Source organism: Dryobates pubescens, chromosome 35 (genome assembly GCF_014839835.1).
Source record: "Dryobates pubescens isolate bDryPub1 chromosome 35, bDryPub1.pri, whole genome shotgun sequence".
NCBI classification, from domain to species: Eukaryota; Metazoa; Chordata; class Aves; order Piciformes; family Picidae; genus Dryobates; species Dryobates pubescens.
Genome location: NC_071646.1, coordinates 2,003,983 through 2,020,603, shown reverse-complemented (window position 1 = coordinate 2,020,603; position 16,621 = coordinate 2,003,983). Strand labels below are relative to the sequence as shown.

Below are 16,621 nucleotides of genomic sequence, written 5' to 3'. Positions count from 1 at the left end.
TGGAGAAAGGATTAGAGGCAGATTCCTCCTCACTTCTCCCCTGCCCTAACCTGGGGAGAGGCAGCTTTAAAGGCAGGACGCCGCCGTCTGCCCTGGCTTGGGCTCAGCCGAAGAGCTGCCAATTAATGGGAAGGAAATAGGGAGCGGTGGAGTCGGGAGGTGCTTTGTTCAGCCCATCCGGCCACTTGGCACCTAAGGACCTCCCGGGGGTTAATCCGAAGCCTGCTAAAGCACCGTGAGAAACCTGCCAGGCGCCCTCCGAGCTGCCGTCCCGAGGAAATGAAAACCCGCGGACCATATGGCAGGGCTCGGGCAGGGAGCGGGGGGTCCGGGGCAGGGAGCGGGGGGTCCGGGGCAGGGAGCGGGGGGTCCGGGGCAGGGTTTGCAGCTGCCCCCAGCAGCCCCGCGAGGTGCCGGGGGTCTGAGGCGGGGAGGAAGGGGAAAGGTTAGGGTTAGGGTTGGGGGAGAGGGGGGTCCGTCACCCAGCGGTAATTCACCTCCTCCCCGGCACCCAGCGGGGAAGGACAAGGACAGTGACGGGGAAATGAGGGGAACCGAAGGGAAGGATGACACATGTGCAGCCCAACCCAGTGGCAGAGCAGCCGGGGAGGCAGAGCCAATAGCTGCCTTTCATGCTCAGTGAGTCCATCCACCTCCACCCCCCACACACACCCCCCTCCCCTCCCCTCTCCTCCCCTCCCCTCTTCTTTGAGTCCTTAAGTTGCAGCTTTTAACTACCTCGGTGTTCAAAGAAAAGCTGATGCTCAGCGGGAACAGAAGGAAGAGCCTGCTGGCAGGTAGACAGCATGGACACTGATCCTGGCAGGGCTGGCTGCTGAGAGAGGTAGGTGCCTTGCAGGGCAGGGATCTGAAAGCAATCACATTTGGGATGCAAACTCAGAGCAGACTTTAATTTTCCAGCAGGGGGAATATGGAAATCTGGCTCCCTCGAAATTATTCATCCCCTCCCCTCCTCCTTCCCAACTCCACCACCACCTCCCTCCCTGCTGTGTCCTCTCCCCATCCATGCATCCATCCATCCACCCATCCACCAACCCATCCATCCATCCATCCATCCATCCATCCCAGCACAAACCAGCTTGCTGCAGTCTCTCCATCTGGGTGCCTCAGTGCTGGGTGGCTTTGGTGTTCTGTGTGTGCCAGCGAGATGTAGGGAGAGCAGCAGGAGAGAGGGGGTGGTACCCGTGGGGGGCGATGGGCTCTGGACCCATGGCACTGCCAGGCTGGCAGGGATCCTGGCTGGTAAGAACCATCCTCGTGGAGCCAGGCACTGCCCTGCTCAGAGCCTGGGGGGTTGGGGTGCAAGCAGGGGGTCACCCCAATGGGTGGCTTTCCCCCAGGAGGGAAGGAAGGGAGGGCAGGCAGTGAAGCAGGGACATGGACAGAGTTAGAGTTGCCCCTCCCTGGGGCTTTACACTTGAAGTGGACCCTGAGGCAGCACTGTGTTCATGTCACCTGAGGCTCCTGCCCTGAGCAGGCACTGGCTTGGGGAGGGGGGAGGAAGAGAGGCCTGGCTGAAGGCTGCCTTTTGGATGTTGTGCTCCTGGCTGGACGAGCCAGGGCTGCTTACTGCACCGGGGGAGACCCTCTCCTTTTGGCTGGAGGGGTTCTGACCTGCTGCCTGGCTTTGGGGCTGGAGAATCCCCACAGATACCTGGGGGACAGCTCTGTGGAGAGGCAGAAGGAGGTGGAGGTGACCCCAAGGTGGCAAAACTCCCTTGCCTGGCAGTACTAAGGCTGTGACTTCTCTGCCATCGCCGTGTGGGAGCTGCTGGGGGGTTGCTGCCTCTGGGATGTCTGTGCAGCTCTGGCTCACGTTTAGAAACACAGAGTTGTCTTCTCAAGGAGAAGGGGGAGGTGTGGAGGGGAGTTGTGAGGATCCCCCTGCCAGGGCTAGCAGGATCTGCCTGCCTCCTGGGGAGCTTGGGAGAACTTTTGTGCTGTTGGGAAGAAGGGGAGCAGCCAGGGCGGGCGTCCGCTGGGCTCAGCTTTCGGTCTGCCCCATCCTGGGGATGGGCACAGGGCAGGGCAGGGGGACCGGGGCTGCTTTCACTCCGTGGCCCTGTTCTCCTTTCCCACCCTGCTGGGTGCTGGCAGCGGTTCCTGAGGCTGTGCTGGTGTAAATATCGCCCAAGAAACCACTCCGTGGAGCTGATGCCATCAGGTGGCGCTTGGGAACAGGCAGCGCGGCTGCGGGAGTCCGGGCAGCAAACACTTGTTGCTGCCAGCTGCACATCACAAGGGGCACGGGGGCAACGTGGCACCCGGAGCCACTGGCCACCCAAGCACTCACCTCCAGCCCTGCCAAGCCAGAAAGGCCTTCTGCAGGTGCTGGGAAGGGGGTGCAGGGCAGTGGTGGCTGTGGAGATGGGAGGGTAAGCGTGAAAAAGCTTTTCCTCTCAGGTCTGGCACTGGGAAGTGTGATCTGAATTTCAGACAACTCCTTCAGATGCAGCCTTGGCAGGCATGTGAGTGCCAGCCTGTCCCCTCCCTGGCAGGCTCTGCCTGTGCCAGTGGCTCCACGCTCGCAGTGTGGCACAGGGCTGTGAAGGAGGCTGCCCAAGGCAGAAGTTTTTGTGCAGTCCAGAGAGCTTTTGTTTGCTCAGGAGCAGAGCCAGACAGAGGCAGGCAGTGCAGACCAGGATGTGCCTCTTCTGTCCTGATAAACCTGCTGCTCCAACCCTCTGCACCCCAAACCTGCAGCAGGTCCACCCCAAACATGCAACTGATCCAGCCTGAAACATTCCAAAAGCCAGAGCAGAGCTGGGCTTGGGCAAAACCTCCTCCCAGGGCACACAGAGAGGTTCACCAGGAGGGGCTGAGCAGTGAGATACTGGAAGAGGTTGCCCAGAGCTGGGGGGGAGGCTCCATCCCTGGAGACACTCAAGAGCAAACTTGATAGGGCCCTGAGTAACCTGCTCTGGTTGGAGGTGTCCCCTGCTCATTGCAGGGGGGCCTGGACAGGATGACCTTTGAGGGTCCCTTCCAACAGGATGCAGTCTGTGGTTCTGTGACCTGCACATGCCAAGGTCCCATGCAAAGCTGCTGCGGCCAGGATGAGCTGCAGGAGCATGCACAGCGCTGCCTGGACTGCTCTGCTCCACCCCACCTGCCACATCCCCACACCATGGGACAGGATGGATCCCCTGCTTGGAGATGAGGGCAGCTGGGTGGCAGCCAGGGCCAGGGCTGCTGGCCACCTTCCTGGCTGCCTATCTCTGTACCCTGTCACTCCCCACTGCCAGGGCCAGAGAGAGGGTTTGCCACCCCCAGCCAGGGCAGGCACAGCCCAGACCACAGCACAGTGCTCCCAGCCTCAAGGATAACCCTGCCCTTGGCTTCAAAGATAAGGGATGCTGGAGAGGACAAAGAGGACCTTTGTAAGTGGGATGTGTTCAGGGACCTTGGTAGGAGCCTCAGCTGTTTGCAGAGGTCCCAAATGCAGCAGCAGTTTTGCAGCCTGGCTGAAGTGCACAGTGCTGGGCCAACAGCTGGACCTGATGGTCTTCAAGGTCTCTTCCCACCCAAATTAGGGTTCTGTAGGGAACAGACAGGAGCTGAGGAGGAAAGGAGCTGCTCAGACTCAAGTAAGAGCATCCCCAGCAGGTATTTGCATCCAGTTTCACTACACCACATCTGCTGCAACTTCCACTTGGAGACAGAAGCAAAATCAGAGGCACAATCCCAGCTGGGAGGCCAGAGAAGAGAGTGGGGACCTGGGTGCAAAAGGTTTGCCTGCCATGACCAAACCCTGCACCTGTTGGGTGCCCTTGGTGTGGTAGAAACTGTGGGGCAAGGCTGCCTGGTGCAGGCAGGGCCAGCTCCTAGAATCACAGCAATGTTCCACCTGGAAGACCTCTAACATCATTGAGCCCAATCATCCACCAAACCCTGGCCCCAAGTGCCATGGCCACAGGGTAGAGGAAGAGTCAATGAACAACACCCAGTGTGCATTTTGCTGCATCCCAAACTGTTGTGCTGGGCAGGTGAGGAACAAGGGCAGAGAAGGAGAGAGTTGTTTGGGTGGGAAAAGTCCTCTGAGGTCATCCAGTCCAACCACCAACCCAACCCCACCATGGCCACCACACCATGGCCCCAAGTGCCATGGCCACAGGTTCCTGGAGCACCTCCAGGGATGGGGACTCCACCACCTCCCTGGGCAGCCTGTGCCAGTCCCTGACTGCTCTGGCAGCAAAGAAATTGTTCCTGGATCTCCAACCTAACCCTCCCCAGGTACAACCTGAGGCCATTTCCTCTTGCCCTGTTGCTTGTTCCTTGGGAGAAGAGCCCAAGCCCCACCTCACTGCAGCTGCCTGAAGGGAGGTTGTAGCCAGGAGGGGGTTGGTCTCTTCTCTCAAGCAACCAGCACCAGAACAAGAGGACACAGTCTCAAGCTGCACCAGGGGAAGTTTAGGCTGGAGGTGAGAAGAAAGTTCTTCACTGAGAGAGTTGTTAGGCATTAGGATGTGCTGCCCAGGGAGGTGGTGGATTCCCCATCCCTGGAGGGGTTCAAGAGGGGATTGGATGTGGCACTTTGAGCCATGGGTTAGTCAGGAGGTCTGTGGTGCCAGGTTGGACTTGATGAGCTTTGAGGTCTCTTCCAGCCTTGGGGATCCTGTGACACTGTGAGCTGCAGAGAGTCTCTCCCCTCAGCCTCCTCTCCTCCTCTGCCTCTCCCGTGGCCGGCAGCAGGCTGGGGGCCCCGGCCGGGCTCTCTGGGGAGGGAGATTAGCAGCAGCAGCCCCGGCTGCAGCCCAGGGGAGCAGGTCCCTTGTTAATCAGCATTTAATTAAAGGACATGCTGACATTTGGAGATCAGAAACAACTCTCCTGTGTGGGCTGCCTCTCTCTGCTGCTCGCCTCTTCTCTGAATCACTCCCTGACATTTTGCCAGATTAGGATGTGAGGCTCTCTCCTCTCTCTCTCTCTCTCTCTCTCTCTCCCTCTCTCCCTTCCTCCTTATCACAATAAATTGAAAGGGAGATGCAAAGCCACTGCTGCTCCTGAGGCTGGGGGTGGAGGGGCCTGGGTTTCACTGGGGAAATCCTCCCCTTAGCAATGGTGCCCCACAAAGACCCTGGCTGCAGGGCAGCTTTTGGTGTGGGAGGGATGCTGAAGCAGAGGGCTCTCAGCCTGCTGGCCCAGGGCAAGTGGTTCTTCATCTCCAAAACCACACAGAGAGCCAGGCAGGCAGCTCAGGTCCACACAGCAGCCACAAGTGTGAAGGAATCAAAAGCAGAGGGTGGGAACAGGTTGGCCCCACAAGGACCCTTGGGTAGGGAGGGATGGAGAGCCAGGGCCGGGGAGGTGCTCAGCATCTTGGCCTTGGAGCAGCATCCTGAGAGCAGGAGTGACTAAGGCCAGGCTGAGGGGGCAAGGCAGGACCACCCCAGCCCCCAGTTCCAGACATGACCCCTCTCCCCACATACAGACCCTCTCTCCCCACATACAGACCCTCTCTCCCCACATGCAGACCCCTCTCCCCCACATGCAGACCCCTCTCCCCCCACATACAGACCCCTCTCCCCCCACATACAGACCCCTCTCCCCCCACATACAGACCCTCTCTCCCCACATACAGACCCTCTCTCCCCACATGCAGACCCCTCTCCCCCCACATACAGACCCTCTCCCCCCACATGCAGACCCCTCTCCCCCCACATACAGACCCCTCTCCCCACATACAGACCCTCTCCCCCCACATGCAGACCCCTCTCCCCCCACATACAGACCCCTCTCCCCACATACAGACCCCTCTCCCCACATGCAGACCCTCTCTCCCCACATACACACCCCTCTCCCCCCACATACAGACCCCTCTCCCCACATGCAGACCCTCTCTCCCCACATACACACCCCTCTCCCCACATGCAGACCCTCTCTCCCCACATTTCCACCCCATGCAGTGGGTGAGTGGGGCTGGGGCAGGTCTTTTCCCCATATCCTGGGGTCTCTTCCCATTCCCCAAGGCTGAGAAGGAGGAGAGAGGAGGGGGAATGGGGGGGGGGAGGCAATCCATGCCCACCCCTCTCCCTTTACACTCCAGGAGCCATAGCAGAGCAGCATCCGAGGTGCCCCCTGCCTCCCAAACCTTCTGCTGCTCTTGAAAGCAGGCCAGGGAGTCTGTTTATCTGTTAGCCCGTGCCAGAGCTGGGAAAATGCAAACAGCAGTGAGGGATGGGGGGGGGGGGGGGGGGGAGGAGAAGGAGGAGGAAGAGGAGGAGGGGCAGTAGTGGCGGTGGTGGGGGGAACCCTCCCTGTTAGCTTCCCCTTGGCTGCTCATTTCAGCCTTCTTTCAAGCAGAAATTACTCACATTAATCAGGAGTGAGAATGTGTTTGCAGCCCTGCAGATCTGGCAGCCTGGAATCAAATTCCATCAGTAGCAGCAGCAGGAGGAGGATGGAAGCCTCTGCCTCTGCTGGGCTCTGCCTAATAGAGCCATTGCCAGGGGAAACTGCAGCTCAGAGCTCCCCTAAATTAATCTACCCTCGAAAAACAGAGGAGGAAATGTATGTGTATATGTGTGTGTGTGTGCCAGGAGATGTCCATGAGAGAGGGGAGTTGGCAACTGGAACCACAGCAGACCCCAGGGGCTGCCTAAAGCTACCACACTGCCCCCTGGCCACTGCAGGCAGAGCCACCTCAGCACCCCCCAGGGAGGGTTCACTGCGTGGGGAGCTCAAGTCTTGAGAGCTCCTGGGACAAAGGGAGAGGTGTGAAGAAATCACTGCTCCTCTCCCTCTCCCTCTCCCTCTCCCTCTCCCTCTCCCAGCAGGCAGGACACACAGAGCTGCCTGTGTCCTATGCCAGGGAGCTGCTGGCCAGCTGAGGCCATGAAGCTGCTCTGGAGCAGCTCTGTGAGAGCAAAGGCTGAGAGCCCTGGGGCTGAGAGCCTGCAGAAGAGCAGTCCCAGAGGGGAGCTGAGCAATGCTCAGCAAGAGCTAAAGGGTTAGGGGCAAGAGGCTGGGGCTGGGCTCTTGTCAGTGGTGCCCAGGCACAGCACAAACTGGGCACAAACTGGAACCAGGAGGTTTCACTTGAACTGAGGGAGCAAAATCTCTGGTGTGAGGGTGCTGAGCCCTGCAGCAGGCTGCCCAGAGGGGTTGTGGAGTCTCCTTCCCTGCAGAGCTTCCAACCCCCCCTTGGCCATTGTGCTCCTGGGCAAGCTGCTGTGGGTGCCCTGCTGGAGCAGGGGGGTTGGAGTGGATGATCTCCAAGGGTCCCTTCCAAGCCTGCTCTGGGGCAGGACCAGGTGCTGCCAGGCTGGGCCCTGGCACCTTCTCACCATGGCAATGGGGCAGGTGGAGTCTGCTGGGGTCCTGGCTGGTGCATGCTGAGGAGCTGGGGCTCAGGTGCCACAGCTTGCTCCATGTAATAGAGCTGCTGCTGCTGCTGCTCCAAGGTGATTGCTCCTTTATTGGCTTATTTTTAGCTGTGCAGCCAGGCTGAGATCAAGATGGATGAGTCTTGTCTTGGGTGAGACTTGTGCTGCTGGTAGGAGCTTGGGGATGGGGTGGGAGCAACAGCCTGGAGAGCTGCCTTGAGAGCAAGCAGGGGGAAGCTCCCCAGTGCAGAGCAGGGAGCTCCCTGGGCCCCATTCCTGCCCTGGAAGCTGTCCATAGGGTGAGCCTGGACCAGGATTGAAGTCAATGTCAGAGGGCTGCGTGCTGCTGGGCAGCTCCCTTCAGTGAGGGACCCCCACTCCAGTCCACTTGCAGGTCAGGCTCCTGTCTCCCCCCAGCTCAAGAGGGACAGGGAACTGCTGGAGAGGGCACAGCAAAGGGCTGCAAAGATGCTGAGGGGACTGGGACAGCTCTGGGATGAGGGCAGGCTGAGGGGCTTGGGGCTTTTTAGCCTGGAGGGAAGACTGAGAGGGGGATCTGATCAATGCTGATCAATACTTCCAGGGTGGGTGGCAGGAGGACGGTGCCAGGCTCCTTTCAGTGGTGCCCAGGGGCAGGACAAGGGGCAATGAGCACAGACTTGAACCCAGGAGGCTCCATCTGAACAGGAGGAGGAACCACTTCAATTTCAGGGTGGTAGAGCCCTGGAGCAGGCTGCCCAGAGAGGTTGTGGAGTTTCCTCTGCAGAGCTTCCAACCCCCCCTGGCCACTGAGCTCCTGGGCAAGCTGCTGGGGGAGCCCTGCTGGGGCAGGGGGGGGTTGGACTGGCTGAGCTCCAGAGGTCTCTTCCAAGCCCCACCATGCTGGGGCTCTGTGGGGGGCAGACATTGTGTGGCACTACCTGGGCAATGCCTGCTGCCCAGGGGGCAGTGCCTGGCAGTGCCAGCGGCGGTGTGTGGCACACAGCCCAGAGCCTCCTGGTGCCCGCCCTGGCTCCAGGGCTGCCTGCCAGCGTGGCTGGGAGCTGTGGCCAGCCAGGCCACAGGGAATATTGATTAGTTTTACAGTGTAAGCTGACAGAGCCTATTCTGGGGATGTAATGAAGATGGATGATCCCAGCCCCTCGCCACCCTGCCCTGGGGAAGGAGAAAATGATTTGCTGTCTCCTGGAGGGATGCTCCATGCTCCCCCTGCCTCCCTCCTCTTCCTCACTTCATTGCCACCCTTCTCCTGCTGGGTTTGTTTCCCTCTTTCTGCCCTTACAGCTCTCTGCTTTCCCTTGGTTGCCACTCCACCGTCTGCCCCCCACCAGGTGGGACTGGGAGGCAGCTCAGCCTGGTTCAGACCACCCTGGGTGGAGCCCTCAGCGCTGGGATGAGCTGGGAGAGGCCTTCCTGTCGGTCTGGGCTGCCCGGGGGGGAAATCTCTCCCACTGGGACTCCCCATAGCCAGAGTCACGATCCTGACTTATTCCACAGCTCACCCCTCCCTCCTCCTCTGCTTTTGGTTGCTGCCTCTTGTCCTCCAGCCTTTGCCCTCTGTGAATGTGTGCCACAGACAGGGGAGCCCCGGGGAGCCCAGCTGCCAGCCCAGCTTGCTGCAGACACACAGAGTGGCTTCAGCTGGAAGGGACCTTAAAGATCACACCAGTGGCTACCAGGAGGATGGAGACTCCTTTTTTACAAGGAGACTAAGGGGGCCTACAAGAAAGCTGGGGAGGGACTTCTGAGGGTGTCAGGGAGGGATAGGACTGGGAGGGATGGAGCAGAACTAGAAGTGGGGAGATTGAGATTGGATGTCAGGAAGAAGTTGTTCCCCAGGAGGGTGGTGAGAGCCTGGCACAGGCTGCCCAGGGAGGTGGTGGAAGCCTCCTGCCTGGAGGTGTTTGCAGCCAGGCTGGAGGTGGCTGTGAGCAACCTGCTGTGGTGTGAGGTGTCCCTGCCCATGGCAGGGGGGTTGGAGCTGGCTGAGCCTTGAGCTCCCTTCCAGCCCTGACAGCTCTGTGAGTCCCATGGAAAAGACAAAAGGTGATGGGGACAAGCTGCTGCTGGGGAGATCCCCATGGGAATCCAGAAGAAAATTTGTCAGCATGGGAGCAGTCAGAGATTGAAATCATCTCCCAGGGGCAGCAGTGGATCCCCCAGCACTGGACAGCTTGAAGGCACAGCAGGACAGGGTGCTGGGCCAGCTCAAGTACACCATCACCCAGAGAGATTGGACCCCAGATGATCCTTGGGGTCCCTTTGTGCTCAGCCAGTTCCAACCCCCTCTGCCACAGGCACAGTATCACAGAATCACCAAGGTTGGAAGAGACCTCAAAGATCATCGAGTCCAACCTGTGGGACACTTCTCACTAGATCAGGATCAGGTCTCCCACCTCCCACAATGTGGGGAGACCTCCTCAGATCAGCCCCACTGGGAAAACCCCCAAAGTGTCAGCCCAGGAGAGGCTGAGGGCAGCTGTGTGAGGTCGATGAGCACCGTTCAGAGCCTGGGTCTGGGTGTTTGGGAAGCCACAGGCAGTGCTTTTTGCTCCACTGACCAGAAGCTGTGAATCCATCCAGGCTCAAGCACTCACCTGGCAGAAGGCAGTTTATGTACAGCCATAAAAATGATTTAATATTGCTCAGGGTTTTCAAAGAGGGGGGGAGAAAAAGAGGGAGAGAGAGAGGCGGGGGGAAGCTCATATATTCTCAGGTCTTTATTTCTCTTCTGGCTTTTACTCTTTAGGATTTGTGTTTTCAGGCTCTCCTCAGCAAGCAGCACCAATTGGAAATGCTAAAATGTGTTTATATAAGAGCTGAGAATCCTCCAGGGCTGAGGGAAGTGAAAATCCCCACAGCAGCTGCTGGTGTGCACGAGGTGTGAGCTCCAGAGCTGGCAGCAGCCTCTGGCAGGAGCCATCCCCCCTGCACCTCCAGAAACCTCAGGAGTCCCAGGGCTGTCTTGCATCAAATCCAAACCTCACTGCTCAGAGTCCCAGCGTGGTGAGGGCTGGAAGGGACCTCTGGGGACCATCCACTCCAACCCCCCCTGCTCCAGCAGGGCACCCACAGCAGCTTGCCCAGGAGCACAATGGCTGGGGGGGTTGGAAGCCCTGCAGAGAAGGAGACTCCACAACCTCTCTGGGCAGCCTGCTCCAGGGCTCTGCCACCCTGAAATTGAAGTTGTTCCTCCTCATGTTCATGCTCTAGGACCATCCAGACCAACCCAACACCTCCCTGGCCACCAAACCATGGCCCCAAGTGCCATGGCCACAGGTTTCTTGAACCCCTGCAGGGATGGGGACTCCACCACCTCCCCTGGGCAGCCTGTGCCAGTCCCTGACCACTCTTGCAGTGAAGAAATTGTTCCTAGTGTCCAACCTAACCCTCCCCTGCTGCAGCTTGAGGCCATTTCCTCTTGTCCTATTGCTTGCTCCTCGGGAGGAGAGCCCAACCCCCACCTGGCTCCAGCCTCCTCTCAGGGAGTTGTGGAGAGCAAAGTGGTCTCTCCTCAATCTCCTTTCCTGCAGACTAAACACCCGCAGCTCCCTCAGCTGCTCCTCCCCAGCCCTGTTCTCCAGCCCCTTCCCCATCTTTCTTGCCCTTCTCTGGCCATACTCCAACTCCTCAATGTCCTTCTTGGAGTGAAGAGCCCAAAGCTGAGCCCAGCACTGGAGGCAAATCTGGGGAAGAGCTTTAGAGGGCTGATGTGAGACCAACCCCAGGCTGTGAGGAGCAGATCCTCATCTTTCCAGCCACCTTTTCCTCCAGCTCCCAGCTTCAGCCTTAACATCTGGCAAAGTTGCCCAGGGCAGGGGAAGTGCAGAGGGCTGCTTAAGGCAGGCCAGGCTGACAGCTCCTGTGAGATCAGCCCCCTGAGCATCATGCCTGGGTGATAGCTCTCTCACAAAGGGAGGGACTGGAAGCAAATCTTACATGACACATTTATTTTTGTCATCTATTTATTAGCTCAGAGCAAGAGTCCTGCTGCGCTGCATTGTGGGGATTATGCAAATGAGGGCCATCAAGACAATTAAACACACACACACAACAACAACAAAAAGCAAGCCCCCCAAGTGAGCAGAGTGTCAGAGCCGAGCAGATGCTGGGGGACAGCTCAGCCCACACTGGAGTCGGCCTGGGGGCATGGCTGCACCGCTGCTCGGGCAGGTCCCTGTCCAGATCCAACGCCTGGCCCCAGCTGGATGCTCCTGCTCCTCCCCTGGCTTGTGCAGACATCCCAGGTCATTAGGCTCATCAGTTAATGAGCTGCTCAGCACATCTCCCAGGGTGCTGCCCTCCCACTGAGCTTCATCTTGCTGCCCTCCCATCGAGCTTCATCTGCTGCCCCTTCCCCCTGTGGGGGAAGGATGCTTGGGGTGGACCCTGCTGCATCCTCAGCCCATTGCAGGCTCTCACTGATCTCATGGAATCATGGAGTTGTTTAGGTTGGAAGAGAACTCTGAGATCCTGGAATCCAACCATGGCAAAGAGCTCCAGGATCCTGGAGCCCAACCATGGCAAAGAGCTCCAGGATGCTGGAGCCCAACCATGGCAAAGACCTCCAGGATCCTGCAGTCCAACCATGGCAAAGAGCTCCAGGATCCTGGAGCCCAACCATGGCAAAGAGCTCCATGATCCTGGAGCCCAACCATCTCAGCTAGACTGATGCAGCCAGAACCAGTGGTGAGCTTAATCCAGACCAGGATTTGGACTTAAGGGGGTGCTGAGGTGACTGCCCACAGGGCAGAGAGTGTCCTTGTCCCCTGCAAGGGAGCTCTTGGCTGCCCACTGGAGAGCAGCTCCCTGCCCTGTGTTCCAGCACGAGGTGAGGCAACGCTGTGCTCGTGTTTGGTCAGGCACTGCCACGGGAGGAGGATCTGGCTGGCTCCACGGCTCTGAAGCCTGGCTAAATCCTCTCTGAATCACCTCTTGTTACTCTGACAGCTCGGGATTTATCAGCTGAAGTGGAGAGATAGCAACGAGCAGGGGAAAGCAGGGCGGGGGAGGGTGGAAAAAAGGTCCCGAATCCGACTTGTCTTTGCTTCAGCAAGCCCCAGGGACTCGGGACGTGTGTTTGGGGATTTAATCCTGTCTGAAGCTCTCCGTTTTGAGGAGGAGGTGGAGGGAGGGCTTAAGGCAGCTGAAGTGCACGCCGCTGGCTGCATCCGAGCGCAGCTCCTGCCCCGGCAGCTCCTGCTTGTGGAGAGCGCAGGGGCAGGCTGGTGCTCGGAGACACGGAACGGTGCCGGGGAGCAGCCAGGGAGCCTCTTGCATCCTCACTCTGCTAATTACACTCATTAGGGAAGGAATGCCGCCTCTCCTTTCCAGCCCTGGCAGCTCTATTTAATTGCCCTGCCCGCTGAGAGCAGCCCACCGGAGGACCTGGGCGGCTTGGGGTATTTTGTTTTGCTGGCGATGGGCATCTCCCTTCCCAGGTCAGAGCCTCTTTTGTGTCTGCCTGGCTGGGAGAATGGGCTGAGGACAAAGCGGGGGGGACACAAAAATAGGAGAGAGGCAAGATGGGGAAATGCACCGAGGGGGCACGGTGGCAGCCGTGCCCCGCTGGGCAGCGGGCACCCGTGGTGTGCCGGGCAGGGGATGGGGGAAGCTGGCGGCGGAGCGGAGCAGCGGCGGCGGGGATGCAGGATGCAGACGTGTGCGCGGCTCCGCGACCCAATGGGGAAGAGAGTGAGAGACGGGAGATAATTTATGCGCTAACCTCACATCGGGGTTGCGGGCGGCCGTCCCCAGCGTGGGAGGGAGGGAGGAAGAGAGAGAGAGAGAGTGGGAGGGAGGGAGGTCTCCTCCATCGCCCCCCTTCCACCCGCCTCCTCCCACCCTGCAACCACACACAGCCTCACAATCCCCTTACAATTAGGAAGACACCTATTCAGCACCGCTCTGGCATCGCTGGGCTTTTGTTCCTTCTCCTCTTCTCCGCTGGCAAAGCTCTTCCTCCCCTCGGCACGGCGCTTGGTGAAGTTGCTTCTCCCTAATCTCCAGCCCGAGAGTCGTGGTCGGTCCCACCAAAGTCCCGTGGCTCAGGCAGGGAGCAGGAAAGAGGAAACCCCCCCTTAAAAATTAATAATTGAGAGGATAAAAAGTAAGACAGAGGTTTTTTTTCTCTCTCTCTCTCTCTCTTTCTTTGTCCAAAACCTTGCCTGGAGGAGTGTGTGTGTGTGAGGCAGTGACCAGGGGTGGGAGCGTGGGCTGCAGGCTTGGGGGGGGGGTTGGGGGGGTGGTGTGATGGGCATCCAGCATGACCACACTGGGGTGCCCCTCCCCAACAGAGCCACCTGCCCCCCGTCAGCTCCCCTGTGTGTGTGTCTGTGTGTTACCTGCACAGCTCCCCTGGGAGCAGAGCTGCCTCGGAGCATCCCGAAGCCCTTCAGCTCTGCATTGTGTGTGCTGCAAACGCCTGGCTGGAGGTGGGGGGCAGGGGGGGGGGGGGGGGGGGTGGTGCATACCTATAGTTCCATCTGCTCATGCCGGAGCTAATGTGTGGCATCTGCTTGCAAGCAGTTAGATCCTGGTGGAGAGAGATTCGTGGTGAGCTGGAAGGAAAAAGGAAAGAAAAGGAAAGGAAAGATGGAATTCTCTTTGTTTTAAGTGAGAATAAGCTGCAGCTGGTCCAAAATCCCTCCCGGCGGGGGTGCTCGGGAAGGTGTGGGGCTGCATCGGTGTGTAACTCACATCACCTGAAAGGAGGTTGGAGGGAGGTGGGGGTTGGTCTCTTCTTCCCAGTCGCAGGTGATGGAGCGCAAGGAAATGGCCTGAAACGGAGCCAGGGGAGGGTTGGGGTGGAGGTGAGGAGAAATTTCTTCACTGGAAGGGTGGTCAAGGGTTGGGCAGAGGCTGCCCAGGGAGGTGGTGGAGTCCCCATGCCTGGAGGGGTTCAAGAAACCCGTGGCCGTGGGGGATGTGGTTAGGTGGTTGTGGCCGGGCTGGGTGCTCCCGGAGGTCTTTTCCAGCCCAAACCATTCCCTGCTCCTCTGCCTCCGTAATTCTGTGGCAGGCAATTACCCGCAGCAGTTGTTAACGAACTTAGTGCTGAATTCCACGTGAGCTCCTCGGCTGCCGGGTTTCAGGGTGAGGAGATGCTGAGAGCATTCCTGTGCAGCGCCAGAGACCTTTGTGCACACAGATGAGAAGCTCCTTGTTGTTTGTTGTCTGAGTCGAGGAGCAGATGTGAGGTGGGGGTGGATTTGGAGGGCTCTCTCCCTGTCTGTCTGCAAACACTTCGGTGACATCTACAAGCCTCAGCCAGCAGCCTCCCGGTTGCAGGCAAAGAGAAGGCTCTGCCTGGTGCACAACCACTCTCTTGGCCTCCCTGATGGGTGTGAAGGGTGAGGGGCAGGTTTGGGGGGGGGAAGGGGCTGCTTGTGCTTTGCTGAACCCCGGAAGATAAGAGGGTGAGGTGGTGGTGCGAAGGGCTGGGCGTGCTGCTGGGGCTGCGTTTCAGCCGCCCATCCTCTGGCTGCAAACTTGCAGCTCTGCCCCCAGCGCCGGTGCTCAGCAGAGCAGAGAGGGAGGCTCTCCGGGTGCTCTCCGATGAGGTAATCCAGCAGGCAGATAAGGAAGTGGTGCATGTGTTAACCTGAAGGGTGATGTCAGCCAGGGGAAAGGAAACTAATTACTGAGATAGGAATTGCCTCGGTTCTGGTCTCGCTTGATGCCTGCTGCTCTTCCAGACCTGCTGGGACACTGAAAGCAAAGGAGCCCCAGTGATGGGGGTGGGGGTTGGGGGCTGGCAGGGGCTGGGATGACCAAATGGTTCCCCCGAGGCTTGGGCAGTGGTCTGGGTGCTGATGTCTCTGTCTGTGCACTCCCTGCCTGGGCTGGGAGAGCCTCTTAAGGAGAGGAGTAATTTCTCTCTGCTGGAATCTTCAGCAAGGAGAGGGCAGGGTGGCAGAGCCCCCACTCCTGAGCCCCTCTCTAAGGAGCAGGCTGGGGGTGCCCAGAGGGATCTGAGGAGTGTCCCATCCTGGGGTTTGCCCCCAGGATGTCTGTGTGCCCCCAGGGAGTGGGGCAGACCCTCAGCAGCAGGGCTGGGATGGCTCCAGGCAGAGACAACAGATAAATGGGGCTGGGGCACCTTCCCACCATGCTTATGGATCTTCCCATGGGATTTAACTTCCCTCCAGGTGTGGCTGTCCCTTGGGACCCTAATGCCCTGCCCAGCAGGGTGAGCAATGGAGGCCACCCCTCCTCTCAGGGACTAATCCCTGTGCTGCCTCTCACTCCAGCTCCACACTTCCTACTAGCAGGGCACGCTGCCTGTCGCCCCAAGGTGCTGGCACCAGCAGAGGACATGAGCTGGGGTCACCCCAAGCTCAGCTTCGAGGCTGCCAGCTCAGAGTGACCATGCCAGAGAGCCCCACATAGCCTAAAGGAAGAGCAGCTTGGTGCTCAGTCATGGTTCACCAAACCCCAGGAGGCTGTGAGCAGCTGCAGGAGGCTTAACCACCCCTCAGCCTTGCACAGGCACACAATGGCAGCTCCCACATGGGGAGGCCATCAACCCACCCTCCTTCCATCCCAGTCAGCCCAGCTCTGGCTAATCTTCTCTTGACAGCAATGGGGAGCACCAGGAGGGGCACACAGGGAGGGCCAACCCAGCCTCACAGCTCTGCCAGCATCCCTGGCTTCATTTGCTTGGACTCAATGATCTTAAAGGTCTTCTCCACACAAAATGCTTCTATGATTCTGGCTCCTCTCCTCGCCCCACCAGCCTCACCTGTGCCTCCAGAAGGGAATTCCCAGTAGGAAGCACAGCAGTGTCCTGTGGTGCAGCCTAAAAGGCTTGCACAGGACTGGCTGGGTGAGAAGATCTGGCAGGGTTCCTCTGTTGCATGCACAGGTTGAGTCGGGGGGGTCCTGGGGGAGTCAGTGCAGTGTGGGGCAGCAGTGGCTGTGCCAGTGCAGGTCCCTGAGGAGCAGCAGCCTGGGTGGCTATGGGTGGTCGAAGCTCTTCAAACCCAGCCTGAGGCTGCGGTGTGAACTCCAGCTGGGTGCTAGCAGTTGTTTCTGCTCCTGACCCAGAAGGGAGCCAGCTCTGTTGTGGCTTTCCAGGAGATGCTCTGAGGTGTGTGTGTGTGGTGGTGAAGCCACAGGCAAAGGGAGCCTGGGGTCTGGTCTGTGAGGGGTGAGAAAAGACACCTTAGAGGGTCCACATCCCCCAGCATTGCCTGTGCCTCGTGGATTCAGCCCTGACTTACGATGGTGGGAGATGGGTTGATCTCTTCTTCCCAAGCTTGTGTCCAAGGTGT

General features: G+C 59.1%; 1 long non-coding RNA gene across 1 annotated transcript in view; it reads left to right on the top strand.

The window, feature by feature from the left end:
- The first annotated feature begins 709 nt into the window (after positions 1-709).
- Positions 710-16,621, top strand: part of LOC128898885 (uncharacterized) — a 34,402-nt gene continuing 18,490 nt past the window's right edge. The window contains exon 1 of the long non-coding RNA XR_008463017.1: positions 710-844. This is a non-coding gene — a long non-coding RNA (uncharacterized LOC128898885). The remainder of the gene's footprint in view (positions 845-16,621) is intronic.